Source organism: Hemitrygon akajei, chromosome 3, assembly GCF_048418815.1.
Source record: "Hemitrygon akajei chromosome 3, sHemAka1.3, whole genome shotgun sequence".
NCBI lineage: Eukaryota > Metazoa > Chordata > Chondrichthyes > Myliobatiformes > Dasyatidae > Hemitrygon > Hemitrygon akajei.
This window is the reverse complement of record NC_133126.1, coordinates 43,729,550-43,743,048: the sequence shown is the minus strand read 5'-3', so window position 1 is coordinate 43,743,048 and position 13,499 is coordinate 43,729,550. Positions and strand designations below refer to the sequence as shown.

At 41.1% G+C, this 13,499-nt stretch overlaps 1 protein-coding gene across 2 annotated transcripts in view; it reads right to left on the bottom strand.

Moving 5' to 3' along the window:
* Positions 1 to 11,446, bottom strand: part of traf3 (TNF receptor-associated factor 3) — a 77,794-nt gene extending 66,348 nt beyond the window's left edge. Inside the window, exon 1 of one of the 2 annotated variants that reach the window (XM_073039715.1) lies at positions 10,793 to 11,446. The gene's annotated coding sequence lies outside the window, so the exon portion shown is untranslated. The remainder of the gene's footprint in view (positions 1 to 10,792) is intronic. The other variant, XM_073039714.1, reaches the window with a different exon arrangement.
* Positions 11,447 to 13,499: the final 2,053 nt, after the last annotated feature.

Genomic DNA, 13,499 nt, shown 5'->3' with positions numbered 1-13,499 from the left:
TGTGGAAACCAAGGAAGAGCATACCAAAAGAAGAGTCTCAATCACACCCAGTAGATTGTTATTTTTCCTTTCGGATGATTTCAACAAATCAATGAACAAACTGATGCAGAACCTAAATATATCTCATCACATTAGAACAAAGAAACTCATTGATCTGAGCTAACAGGTCGATATATTCAATAAGATTATGGATGTTGCTTCAGGGTACCACCTTGCAATATCACCCTATTATAAACGCATAAGATAAAATATGAAATACGCATTAACTTTTCAGTGGTGGTTTTAAAACAACTTGGAGGCCACACAGGATGAACACAGCTTTACTCAGTTTTGTTAACTTCCACTTAGTGTTGACTTTAGTGGAGAGTTGGAAGGAGTCCCAACACACATCCAGCTGTTTTTAAAAAAATGGTCAATTTGTGTTCAATTAAGAGGGGGAAATATTAGGCAGTGTGCACAAGAAAGTCCTATTTTCTCTCAAGGAAAACTTTGTGTGGTGTTTAAAACCTCAGCATTGTGACTTCTTGGATGTTATTGAAACTCCAGAACAATTAGAAATAAAACTGCAACTACATACCAAAAGCTTAACTTTGTTAGATAACACTGGTTCAAACAATTAAAACTATAATGTAAACTGAATAAAGTTAAAACTTTACGTGGGAGTCTACTGATGAATAAACTCTTAAACTCCCAAATTTCTGTTGTGAATATACAAACCTAAATTTCTGCCCTGAATGCACAAACTACTAATGATCTTCAGCTGAGGAAATTGGTGAAGCATTCACAGTACAGATCTTCCCCAGCTTACAAACTCCTGACTTGCGTACAGCCCAATCATACAAGAGAGCATTTGGAAGACTTGTAAGATGGATTTGCAAATTTCTGCCACCTGAGAACTCAGTTATAATTATTTTTTGTTACAAACAGTTCACGGGAAAGGAACCTAGGGAAAACATAATCCAGATTGGTGACAGAGGAAAGGGGCCACTTGGATCTGTGCAAAATCAATCCAGTCAGTCCCACTCGCCATAGCCTATTTTTATTTCCAAATATTGAACAGTTTCATTTAAAATGCTGGAAGTTAATCTGTCTCACTTCTAATACAGACAGTCCAATCCGACAATCCAAACCCCAAAGAACTTGCAATGTAAAACATATTCGTCGTCTCATTTCTGTTTTTTCTTATGCAGCCCACCTTCATCCTAAATCTCCAATTCTTGAACTCTTTTAACTGATGGAGACAGTTTCTCTAAAACTACTCAAACTCTTTATTCATGATGTTAAATACCAGTTGTCCTTGCAACTTATGTTCCAGGAAACAAGAATTCTCCAGCTACTCCACCACTGTTCTTGGAATCTTCCTGCAAGTTATTTCCAGTTTTCAAATCCCAAATATAATTCCTCAATCAAAACTACAGGCATAAAGCCCATTTGCCAAATTCAGCTAATATGATTTCTCCATCTAGTCACAAGACATTCAAAATGAAAAAAAAAGCTAGTTAACTATTGCGTACCAGCTTGCCAGTATGGTTCATGATCACCAATAGCCTTGGAAGAAAAAGGTAGAAAAAGAAAGGAAAAATTCCTCCACCCATTTTTGAAAGAATAGATGCTGTAGAGATGCATTAATATACCAAGCCCTGGTATTCTTATTTTCTGAGAAGGCTTGTGTACAGCATAATTTTAAGGAGAACAAAAGCAAGCTGCAAAGATTTCTTTCCAAGCTCATAGTGGCTGGTGCATTTTTAAACTGCCAACTTTCCTCTAATTCAAACCGAGTTCATATTAAAAGGCTGAGAAATTAGTTGACATACGACAAAGTATTTAAATTACAGCTCAAAATTGTCAGCATCCTTCCATCAATGAGATGACAGACCTGTAGCTCAAAGTTGCCCTTTCAAAAAAATCTAACCACCCGGTTTCCCTGTGTCGTTCTCCGCCTCCAAAATACACTTCATCCTTGCTTCTGATTCTTATTTTCCTGCTTACATACCTACAGGAACCCAGCATGAGAAAAACAATGCCCCCCCCCTCAGGGGTATTAGTAAAAGCAGATTGAAATGTAGCGTTAAGAGGCTAGATAAATACCTGAAAGAATAAATTCAGAGCTCCAGGGACAGGACAGGGGAGTGGATGAGCTAAATTACCCTTGCATTGAGCCAGTGTGAATGTATTAAAACACTGTGGTTTGCCCGAAAGATACGGAGCAAATTTTCAAATAAAACAAGCTCAGTTCCGTCCACACCTCATCCTTACCAGACGGGCTTCTCACCAGGGTATCACTATGCTTTCTTTGAATCTCCTTCACCTATTACAGAAAATTCAACTTCTGATCTGTCAGCCTCACCCTATGCCTCATGAGGTTCCACTCACAAATCATTCCTGCTCGCAACAATACCACCAGCTTCTAAACACAAACAACTTCTCTAAGTTCATCCTTAGCTTTTTCTTTGGCACCACCAAATGCATTCAAACACCAAATGGAAACAAAAAAAAGTTTCCAGATTTATTTACATTTCCGACTGCTGATGTTGGAAATCTAAATTAAAAACAGAAAATGCTGGAAACACCCAGGAGGTCAAGCCACATCTGTATCTGTTTCTCTTCCCTTAGATGTCACCTGACCTGTGGTTCCAACATTTTTAGTTGTTCTTCATTCATAACCCATGCAACCAAAATCATCTTCCCCAATTCTTTTACGACTGCAGTCGTCTGTTCTGAGCTTTAAAGTGTGTCTTTAAATATGCACCTCCTACAGCACTATATATTGTGCAATCCTGTTGTTTCCTAAGCTACATTTCTCTTCAGCAATGGATTCAAAATGTGCCTTTGACTGAGAGCACCTATAGGCATTGACTAAAATCTAGTTCCATCACTACAGTGAATTTATACCAACAACTGCTGTCAGGGCTGTGACTATAACAATGAAAAAGATAATCGCTGTTCAAAATGTTGGTGTGATTAAAATATGATGGAAAACATTTCTAATCAGTATTTGGCAAGCACATTATTTTAACTGCCATCAAAAAGGAATACTTGAGAAAAATGAAGAAAGAGGATTTTACTTTGCAGCTCCCATTCCAATGGGATCCATCCATTACGACTGTGGTGACTGCAGATCTGCATTTACTTGAAAATATTAAGAAGTTCAGAATAAAACTTGAAAGTTCAAAAACAAATTTTAAAATTATGACAGCAATGAGTGCATCTGAAAGATATAGCAAGGAAAGGAGCAGATGAGCCAGGAGAGGAGGAGGGGACTGATGTAAGGTAACTAGGATGAAGATTACGGGGGAGATGAAGAACGCGATTCCACCCAGATGGTAAGGGTCTGGAGCTTGCCTCCTGGAAGATTGGTAAAGTTAGACATTATGATCAAATTTTATATATGCTTGATGTGCACTGAAGAACAGCAGTTCCAAACACGGTGTGGCTGAAGGCAGGATTAACTAGCTTAGCTTTTCTTTGTTGTTCAGCACAGATGTGAAGGACTGAATTACTTCCTTTGTGCCATAAATGTTTTACGATTTGTATTCCTAATATTTTCAGGATGTGAATACATTTTCCAAAACTGGAACTCAATGCTTTATTCAAACATAATCTCACTGGAGATTCACCACACCAGAGCACTGATATGGGATTTAGGGCCATGATGCTGTTTGATGGAAATCCTTGTTAACTCGTAAAGTAGTAATACTCCAAAGAATGGTGTAGCTCTCACGTCTTTCCCCATGAATGATATTGTCACTTTTCTCCTCAGGCAACAGTTCATGTATTTTTACAATCTTCTGTTATTCAGATCTCTCTCACACACACACACTTCGATAAGAAGAAATGGCAACCACATTTGAAATTCACACCTCTTGTCAATGCCAAGTCCAACTGTGCCAGTGGCATTTACACCATAGCTAAATCAATACATACAAAATGCTGGAGGAACCCAACAGGACAGGCAGCATCAATGGAACTGAATAAACAGTCAACATTTCAGACCGAGACCCTTCCTCAGCACTGGAAAGGAAGTGGGAAGAAGCAAGAATAAGGAGGTGGGGGTGAGGGGAAGGAATACAAGCTAGAAGGTCATTGGTAACCAAGTGAGTGGGGAGCTGACAGGTAGTGGACCATGGGGGAAGAGGAAGAAGAAGTGGCACCACAGGAAAGTGATAGGCAAGTAAGAAGAGGAGAGGTGAGAGGGGAGCCAGAGTGAGAAATGGAAGAGGGAAGGGGGAGGGTTAGAGGTTAGAGAAATCTATGCTCATGCCATCAGATAGGAGGCTATCCAGACAGAAGAAGTGTTGCTCCTCCATCATAACAGCAGAGGTGGCCATGAATCAACATGTCTATCACCTCCTGCTGATGCTCCATCCTCCTTCCCTTTCTCCCACGGTCCACTTTCTTCTCCTATCACATTTCTTCCCTTTACCACCCCCCTGCTCCTTTCTTCCTCCCCCATCCACCTGGCTTCATCCATCGCCTGTATTCCTTCCCTTCACTTTCTTACTCTGGCTGCTTCTCCTTTCGTTCCAGTCCTAATTAAGGGTCTTGGCCCAAGACATCGACTGTTAATTCATTTTCATAGATGCTCCCTGACCTGTTGAGTTCCTCCAGCATTGTGTGTGCGCACACTCTGGATTTTTATCATCTGCAGAATCTCTTGTGTTTATAGCTAAATCAACTATGAGTTTTTACAAACAAGCCCTTTTCAGTGTATAACTGACCATCTATTTACTGAGCCATTATCAGTTATTGCATTCTGTTAGGATCATTCAAAACAAGGAACTGCAACAGTAGAGAATAAATACATACAATTCCAGCAATGAGGCTCAACGTTGGAAAAGGAAAAGAAAATCTTTCCAATTCTAATGAAGGATTGTCAACCTGAAACATTAATTCTGTTTCCCCCTCCACAGATACTACCTGACCTGCTGAATATTTTCAGCACTTTATTTCAGATATCCAATTCCGATTGAGTTATTTTTTAATTCTTGATTTTAGTAACTCCAACTACAAATTCGCAAAAACTCCCCCATCCTCAGGAGCCCTGAATCTAAGAACGCAATAACTATGCAAACGGAGTTAATAAGCCATTGCACAGAAACATCTTTTCTCCAAGCTTCTTTACTAATGTTATTAGGATGAATTTTAAAAAAACACAGAATGTCAGTCATTTGGGCTATGGCTTCCCAGGAACTATGTCATACAGCCGAGCTCTGGTTATCTGCAAATTGTTTATATTATTATTAATCAAAATAATTTTAATTAAATAATGATCATTATGCAGTTTGATTTCACACTAAAAACTACTTTCTGTCATTGAGTCCAAAGTCGCTTTAGAAGTACCATGAGCAGTAATTTATTTTCATTATTATGAGCTACTTAAACTTCCCATGAAATAGATATGTATAATTTTCACTCTTCAATAAATAATTTTCATTTACTACTAGGTATATTATTCTGAAAGCCACTAGCCTAAAGTCATTTATTTGTCATCCTACCTGTAGATTAGTTTAAAAATATTATTTTTGGAAAATATATACCCTTTTTTTTTAATATTGAGATTCAGCACTGAGTGGACCCTTCCAGCCCTTTATGCCCAGCAATCCCCTGATTTAACCCCAGCCTAATCATGGGACAATTTACAATGACCAATCAACCTAAACCAGTACAGCTTTAGACTGTGGGAAGAAACCGGAGCACCCGGAGGAAACCTACACGGTCACGGGGAGAATGCACAAGCAGCGGTGAGAATTGAATCCAGGTCACCTGTACTGTACAGTGTTGTGCTAACCACTATGCTACTGTGCTACCCCAGTAATCATGACCCACATTTCCAACAGACATTCGTCCTACTAATGCACAAGGGGAGAGCTGATTTTTTTTTTTTAAAAAGCACCTTGTAAAATTGTTTTTGAGGTCTGTATCAATATGAAAATGCTGTACGTCATAGTAAAAAATATTTTTAGTCTTCAAGTGTTTTCCAGTATTATTACACTTTATTGAATGACAAACAGAAAAGAGCACGGAAAGGAAGTAATGGAAAGCAATAGTTAAGTGGCAAATTATACTGTACGTCTGACGACTCTCAGCTTTTTAATTCAAACTGAGTATCTGAAGAAGTGCTTCTGAAATGATGATACTGAGTGTTTATTTCCTGTGAATGGTCTCACCTGAAGCTAATGACTCATATCGGGTTAAAGTTCCACATGTGCTTTTCTACATCTCAACTCAATTTCTGATCAGCCAAACTTAGAAAGGCTTTACTTACTATTACGAACAGTATCACATCCTGACCATGCTCCAGAATCTACAGACATACACATTCCACCAAGGATCCTGGATAATAATTAAGAACAAATTTATTGCAGCATCTTTTTTCCTTCTGCTCCTAATATCCTGTACCTCTCAAAGTAATTTTCTTGGATTCCTGCAACCATGATCGGATTATTCAGCACGGGAGTAAAACTAGAACTTGGGCTCAGAAGTACACGTGTAAATAGGCAGCTGGTTCCCTATGGTGTATCCCGAGGCCCTCCGTTGGTCGAGGTTGACCATGGATACTGCATCCCAGCTGCCAACGTGATACGCAAGCCAGTACAACGTCGAGAGCAAGCCATTGCCCATGTAGCAAGCTCCCTCTCTCCATGCAGCTAACCAATCCAAAGGAACAGCACAGACCGACAGAGTTTGGCACCAGCAGTGCCACAGGAGCTGCCAGTCAGCATTCAGCTCAACGTAGCAGATGCTAGAAAATCCGAGTAACACACACAAAATACCGGAAGAACCCAGCAGGCCAGGCAGCATCTATGGAAAAGAGTACAGTTGACGTTTTCGGCCGAGACCCTTCATCAGGACTGGAGAAACAAAGATGAATCAGGGTTAGAAGGTGGAGGGGCTGGGGAAGAGGGGGGGGAAGAAACACAAAGTAGGTGAAACTGGGAGGGGGTGAAGTAAAGAGCAGGGAAGGTGATTGGTGAAATATACAGGACTGTAGAAGGGGGTTTCTGATAGACAGAAGACCACAGAAGAAAGAGAAGGGGAGGTGATGGGCAGATAAGGAGATAGGGTGAGGGGGAAACGGGAAAGGTGAATGGTGAAGGGGGGGCATTACCGGAAATTAGATAATGTCCCGCTCCTTCACCATTCCCCTCTCTCACCTCATCTCTTTACCTGCTCATCACCTCCCTCTTTTCTTTCTTCCATGGGCTTCTGTCCTCTCCTATCACATTCCTCCTTCTCCAGCCCTGTATCTCTTTCACCAATCAACTTCCCAGCTCTTTACTTCAACCTTCCCACTCCCACCACTCCAGGGTTCACCCATCACCTTGTGTTTCTTCCTCCACTCCCCCACCTCCTTACTCTGAATCCTCGTCTGTATCTCTCCAGTCCTGATGAAGGGTCTCAGCCCAAAACATCCACCGTACTCTTTCCCATAGATGCCGCTTGGCTTGCCGAGTTCCTCCAGCATTTTTTGTATGCTACTTATGAAGGAGAGTTGTCTTTCTTGTGAAAAGTCGAACCAAGGCCCATTCTCCTCCTGAAGGTGAATAAAAGTAGTCTTTGTAACACCTCAGCCATACACCAGAGAACCTTGTCTATTTTAACTCATCTTTGAACCAATGTCATTTAGCAGATCATCAGGTCATTATTCCATGGTCTTAGGAGACCCAGATTACAGTTACGTAAAACCTAATTCTTTGCCACTAAAGTACTTTGGGCTTCCCTGTGGTTGTTAAAGGAGTTTCATGAATATAATTTTCTTTTGCCATGGCAATGCCAGAAACCCAACGTCAAAGAATAAATGACAACTATCGTTGATTGGTGAAAACTGGTTGGAGTTTGTGGGTTTGCATCAGTATTTTACATATCCCCTCAGTAATACCATTCACAAGATTTGACATCAGTGTCCGGTGAGGATTGATCCACCCGTAGCACCTGTGAATACTATCAGCAACACTGGGTATGTACCTTCATTGACAATGCAACATCTTTAAATGCAAGATATTAAGATAAAATGACAAACTAAAATCTTTTAAAATTACTTGAACACATATTATATATCACAATTCTATTTAATGCCAATCATAAAGTTTTATTTCTACTTTGAGTCATTTAAAATGAAGCCTACATTGTTTTTCACAAACTAAATGGCAATAGATCTCTACCTTTGTTTTAACCTGTTCATTATCCTAACCATATCTAAGATCAGCAAAGATGCTAAATGAGTGGACCTCCATGACAAGTGTTGAAAGACCTTTTGTACCACACCACAGGTTCAGCAATAGCTACTTTCTGACAATCATCAGCTTTGTGAACTGACTTGCACAGTCCTAACCCTACCAGAGCAATGGAACACTACAGACCATAGTGTTCCATTTTGTTTTTGCACTCAAGTCTTGTTTTTGCACAGCCTTTTCCCTCTTCGGTGTCTTGTACAATCTACGACTTATTTATATTCTGCGTGTTGCCCGTACCTACATACCTGTGATGCTGCTGTAACATTTTCCATGGTATCCATACCTCACTGTACTTGTGCCCATGACAATAGCTCAACATGACAAGAACCAAACAGTTGAAACTGCGACCAAGGAATATTCTTGCTGAATTGTGCAGTGTTATTGAAGAGGGTTACTTGTATTTGTGAAGATCACTAACTTCAGTAAAGGACAGCCAGGAAAAAATAAAGCTAAGAAAACAAATTAACCCCCTCCATTTAGAAAACAGTAATTACTTTTATTTTCACACTAAAACATTCAGTCCAAAACATTCCTCAGCTTTTAGCCCTCAACTGCATACTCTTGCCCATTTTATTATCCACATCTTCACACTCAAACACAAACATAGGTCAACAAAACCATGACCATGGTCCTCAGGATCTGCCAAGGCTATGAAGCTCAGTTCTCAAAAGCCCATTGTTAACTGTGCCTGCCATCTCCTGCTACCAGCTGCTTTAACAAGCACCAACAGATAAGCAGCTCCGTCATTCTTCAGCCTGGTTCAGGGATTTTCCTAAGACACTTGTCACATGCTTCTCCTCAACATAAACAAATATTGTGCGGAGTGTTATGTGACAGCGCAGTCCTTGAAGGAGGCAGCTCATGGGGAATATTTTTGCACATTTGGATTCACATACCTTCCCACTACCATGCCCTGTTTGTTCATACATACACAAGTCAATGAAAGGTATGGAGTAAGATTGGAAAAGCTCATCCCAATATGTGTGTTCACACTCAGAAGAAAGCACACTTTCACTGTAAAGATGTTTAAAACAAAAAAATATAGCTTTTAAAATGACAGTTCAAGCATTCATGCCTCCCCCCCCCCCCCCCCCACCATTTGCATTTCAGGTGTGCTACAAAGTCAATTTACAGACATTAGGTCTATTAGATATTGTTCCAAGAGGAAAGGAAAAACTTCAAGTATAATTGAGTAAGGAAGTACCCACAGCTATTCTTAGTTTTTCCACACATTTTCAATGTTAGTTTACCCAGTAAGTTTTGAAAACCTAGAGCAGCTGGAAGTTCTGGAAATCTGTAGCTTATAGAAACACCTGGTCAAAAAGAGGGATTAATGTTGTCATGTATAGTCCTTTAATACAATAATCTCTGTTAAAGCTGACTAACCTGCCTTTATTCAGATTTCCATCATGTGGTATTTTGTCTGTATGTAAATAATGTTTTACTATGTGAAATTGGCCACATCCCCAACCAAAATGTCTTTAGCAAATACAAAACAGTAAAGAGGAATAACTTGGGAGGGGAATAGAGAATACCATTTACTATACCCTTTTTTCCTTTTTAGTGTGTTTGTCATTTTTGGACCGGGATTCTCCTCTACTGAATGCAATGATAATTTCTTTCATTTCAAAAGGTTTGGGAACTTGGGAGGCAAAAAGGAATCTTAATATATCCTAGTTTCCAAGTCAAACGATGAGCAGATTCCACCTACTCGAAAGAAATTGACTTCTTATAAAGTTTCCTTTTCCCCCACAAGCTCCCCGCACACCTTTGTGATTCTACCACTCTCCTAAAAAAAAGGGGACACACATTTACATCCCGCTAACTAACTAGTTCGCAAACTCAAACATGTGCAAAGGTCTGATGTTCGGCATCATTCCCCTGAGAAGAGTATCAAGGCCCCCAATAGGAGAGGGGAGGGAGGGAGGGAATGCCTTTGACACGATTGCAAGTACAATGAACAACTTTTTTTAAAAACCACCCGCTCGCGGCCACCTCACAGAACGGCAACAGCAACAAAAAATAATATCCAGAACATCCTCGGCACCAATTCAGCCTCCCTGCTCCCTACCACCTCTACACTAGAAGTTGAGCCACGTTCACGACCCGGTCACGGAGCTTCCAAAGGTTTAAATCCTTAGACCCAACAGCATTAACACCCTTGTTCTGGGTGGAGTGGCACAGCTACTAGCTCCTGAAAAGTCTCCGTGTGTAGTCCACCTGGGGGGGGTTATATTCCCGCAACTAAATCTTATTTCGAACTGAGTCTTCAAACGTCCCAGTAGGGCCGGCCCCGTGAATGAAACGAGCGTGACCGGTTTAGAGCAGAAATCCCGGCGGACGAGAGCTTTCATTTGAATTACATACACGGAGGCTGCGAGTCCGCCTCCCCGAGCTGCAGGACCCAGGAGCCTCCCAGCACGAATGCCTATCTGAAAAGGCTGGAGGGGCAACTCGCCCGGGCTCGGACACAACGGCAGGGTCTGGTTTGTATCATCCCCTCCGCCTCTCAACCCCCCCTCGCTCCCCACTCCTGCTTCCCCGGACGAGTTACTGACCCCAAATGGTGCTCTTCATCCGAGCGTGGTCTGGGTCGGCCCCTATAGTCCTTGCCCCTTTGCAGCCTTCACTCCCGGAGCCGAAAGTGTCAATCTTGCGGGGAAGCCAACCGGAAAAAGGCTTCTTCTGGTAAAAATATCAGCGAAAAGCACCTCTGATTCATTGCTGCCATTTTGAAAGTCTTGTACAAAAAAAAGGGCCAATTACACAATGTTAAAATTCCCCACTTTTCTGCCGCTGCTGTTAACGCCGATCCACTCGCTGCGATGACTGACTGTTCTGGCTGGAAAGCCCCTTAAGTCAATATCACTTCCTCTGGCTGTGGAAATCCCCTACTCTATAAACAATATTACACCCAGCGCAGAGTGATCAACAGCCCTTTGATCAGCCTGCGATGTGCTTTAAAGAGATAGAAACGCTACAGAATGTGGCGTTTACGTGGACGGCCCCATTGCTTCTGCCTGTTAGACATTGATACTATTGTGTGGGGAGACGCATCGTAATTGCCAAATATGGCCTTGAAGTATTTCGCATTTGATTAGTGCTGCTCCAGTTAAATTGAGAAATCGTGGGCTGTTAAAAAGGGGGGAAAAAAACACTGGTGCTGACATCATGTCAAGCAATTCAAAAAGCAATTTGTACTGATGGGGGGACTTCACTGGAATTGAGTTGGTTTGCATTGTGTGACGACATCGGGCCAATTAAATCATGCAAATGCCACCATTGGATGCTGTGTGACTACACTAACTCAAAACGAGCCTCCCTCGAATTAGAATATTTAGCTCCAATTTTCATTTCAAATAAAAATACGGTGACATCATTTAAGTTTGTTCAGCGTGAGAACTAGACTTTAAACTACCCAAATACAAAATACCTGAAGTATTCAAGTCAGGCAGCATGCGTGTAGTCAGAGTTAACATGTCTGGTTGACGTACTTTCAATACAGCCGAAGAAAGGTCAAGTAGCTTCAGGACATCTTTATCCCTGTTGTTATTATTATTGCCACTTTTTACTTGTGTTTACAGCAATTCCCTTTTAATTTTCAGACTCTGGTCCAGGCAAAGTAATCAGATGAAGGCATTGGAACATTCAAGAATGTTCTACATTTGAGTGGTATGGATGGTTTTCAGCAAGGGATAAGTTGATAATGCTAGTCATTACAAGTCCCCAACCTCTTCACCATCACACAGTGTTCTTACCATCCCTATCTATCACTCCAATGTACTATCACTGCATTCCATCTGTCTCCATCCTTTTGCAACTTCCACCCCTGATAAATATTGCTTCTTCATTGGTGACCTTTTGTGAAAGTCGCTTCCTTCATTCACAATTGGGAACTGTGCCAAATCAGCATACTCTGAAATTCTTGCTTAAGCCTACGAGCTCTTCACCTCCCTCTCTATTTTAAGTCCTGCCAAGATTTTTGTCTCCTTAAGCCTGCTTTGAATCATTCCTCCTCATACACTTCCCAAAAGCTTGGAATATATTTTCTGCATTGCAATCGATATATAAATGTAAATTCTTGTGCTAATTGCAGATGGTGTACAAAATGAAACTGACGCTAGGGGATTCAGAAAGTGTCCAGTGGAATGGGGAAAGGTTAGGAGAATTGGAAAATCTCTAGAATCTTTACTCTAAATTACAACATGTGTCAGTATCCAAGTACAGAAAAGGCCTGGTTGCAACACCTCTCCACTGCTGTCAATAAACCATTACTTGTTTGCTTGGTGTTTACACATAATGACTATTTGGGCAAACTACCATAGGAAGCAGATGCTAACAGGCTGTTCTTTAAAATCAGTCTCTGCAGAAATGCCCAACAATGCAAGAAAATAGAAACCGAAGGAGGGTACCTGGCTCTTCAAGCCTGCACCAACATTTCATTAGACAATAGCTGATATATGCTCTCAGGAGGGCAACAGTTATTTGAGTTACGCACACACAAAATGCTGGAGGAACTCGGCAGGCCAGACAGCATCTATGGGAAAGAGTACAGTCAAAGTTTCAGGCCGAGTCCCCTTGGCAGGACCCAGGTTGCTGCCAGGCCTGCTGAGTTCCTCCAGTATTTTGTGTGTGTTGCTTGGATTTCCAGCATCTGCGGACTCTCTTTTGTTAGTTATTTGACTTACTGTCTTAATGCATTACAACAGTGGTGTGCAGAAGAGCATCTCCTAATGCATAACCTGGTGAACCTTAAAGTGGATGGGCTACAGCGGCCGAAAAGCATCCACTCGGTGACCACTTTGTTAGGTAGAGGAAATACTAATAAAGTTGCCACCAAGCGTGTGTTCCTTTCTTTGTCATTCTCCTACTAGTGAAAACATTTCAACATCTACACTGTCATGCTCCCTTGGTGTGTGTTTGATTAAGGTCACTTCTCATTTTTCTAAACTCCAAAGAATACAGGAGCAAACTGTTTATATTTTCTTGATAGAACAACCCTTTTATACCGGAAATTAGCCTGGTGAGCCTCCTTTCAATTGTCCCAAGTGCTACATGCCTTTTTCGGTAAGGGGGCCAAAACTGTGATAATATTCCAGGTATGGCATTTTCCAACGCCATGTATAACTGTCATTAAGCCTTTCTATTCTTAAATTCCAACCCCTTTGTAATAAAGGCCAACATGCCATTTGCCTACTTAACTATTTGCTGGCTCTGCATGCTAACTTTTAATTATTCATGCACCAAAACATCCAGATCCCTATG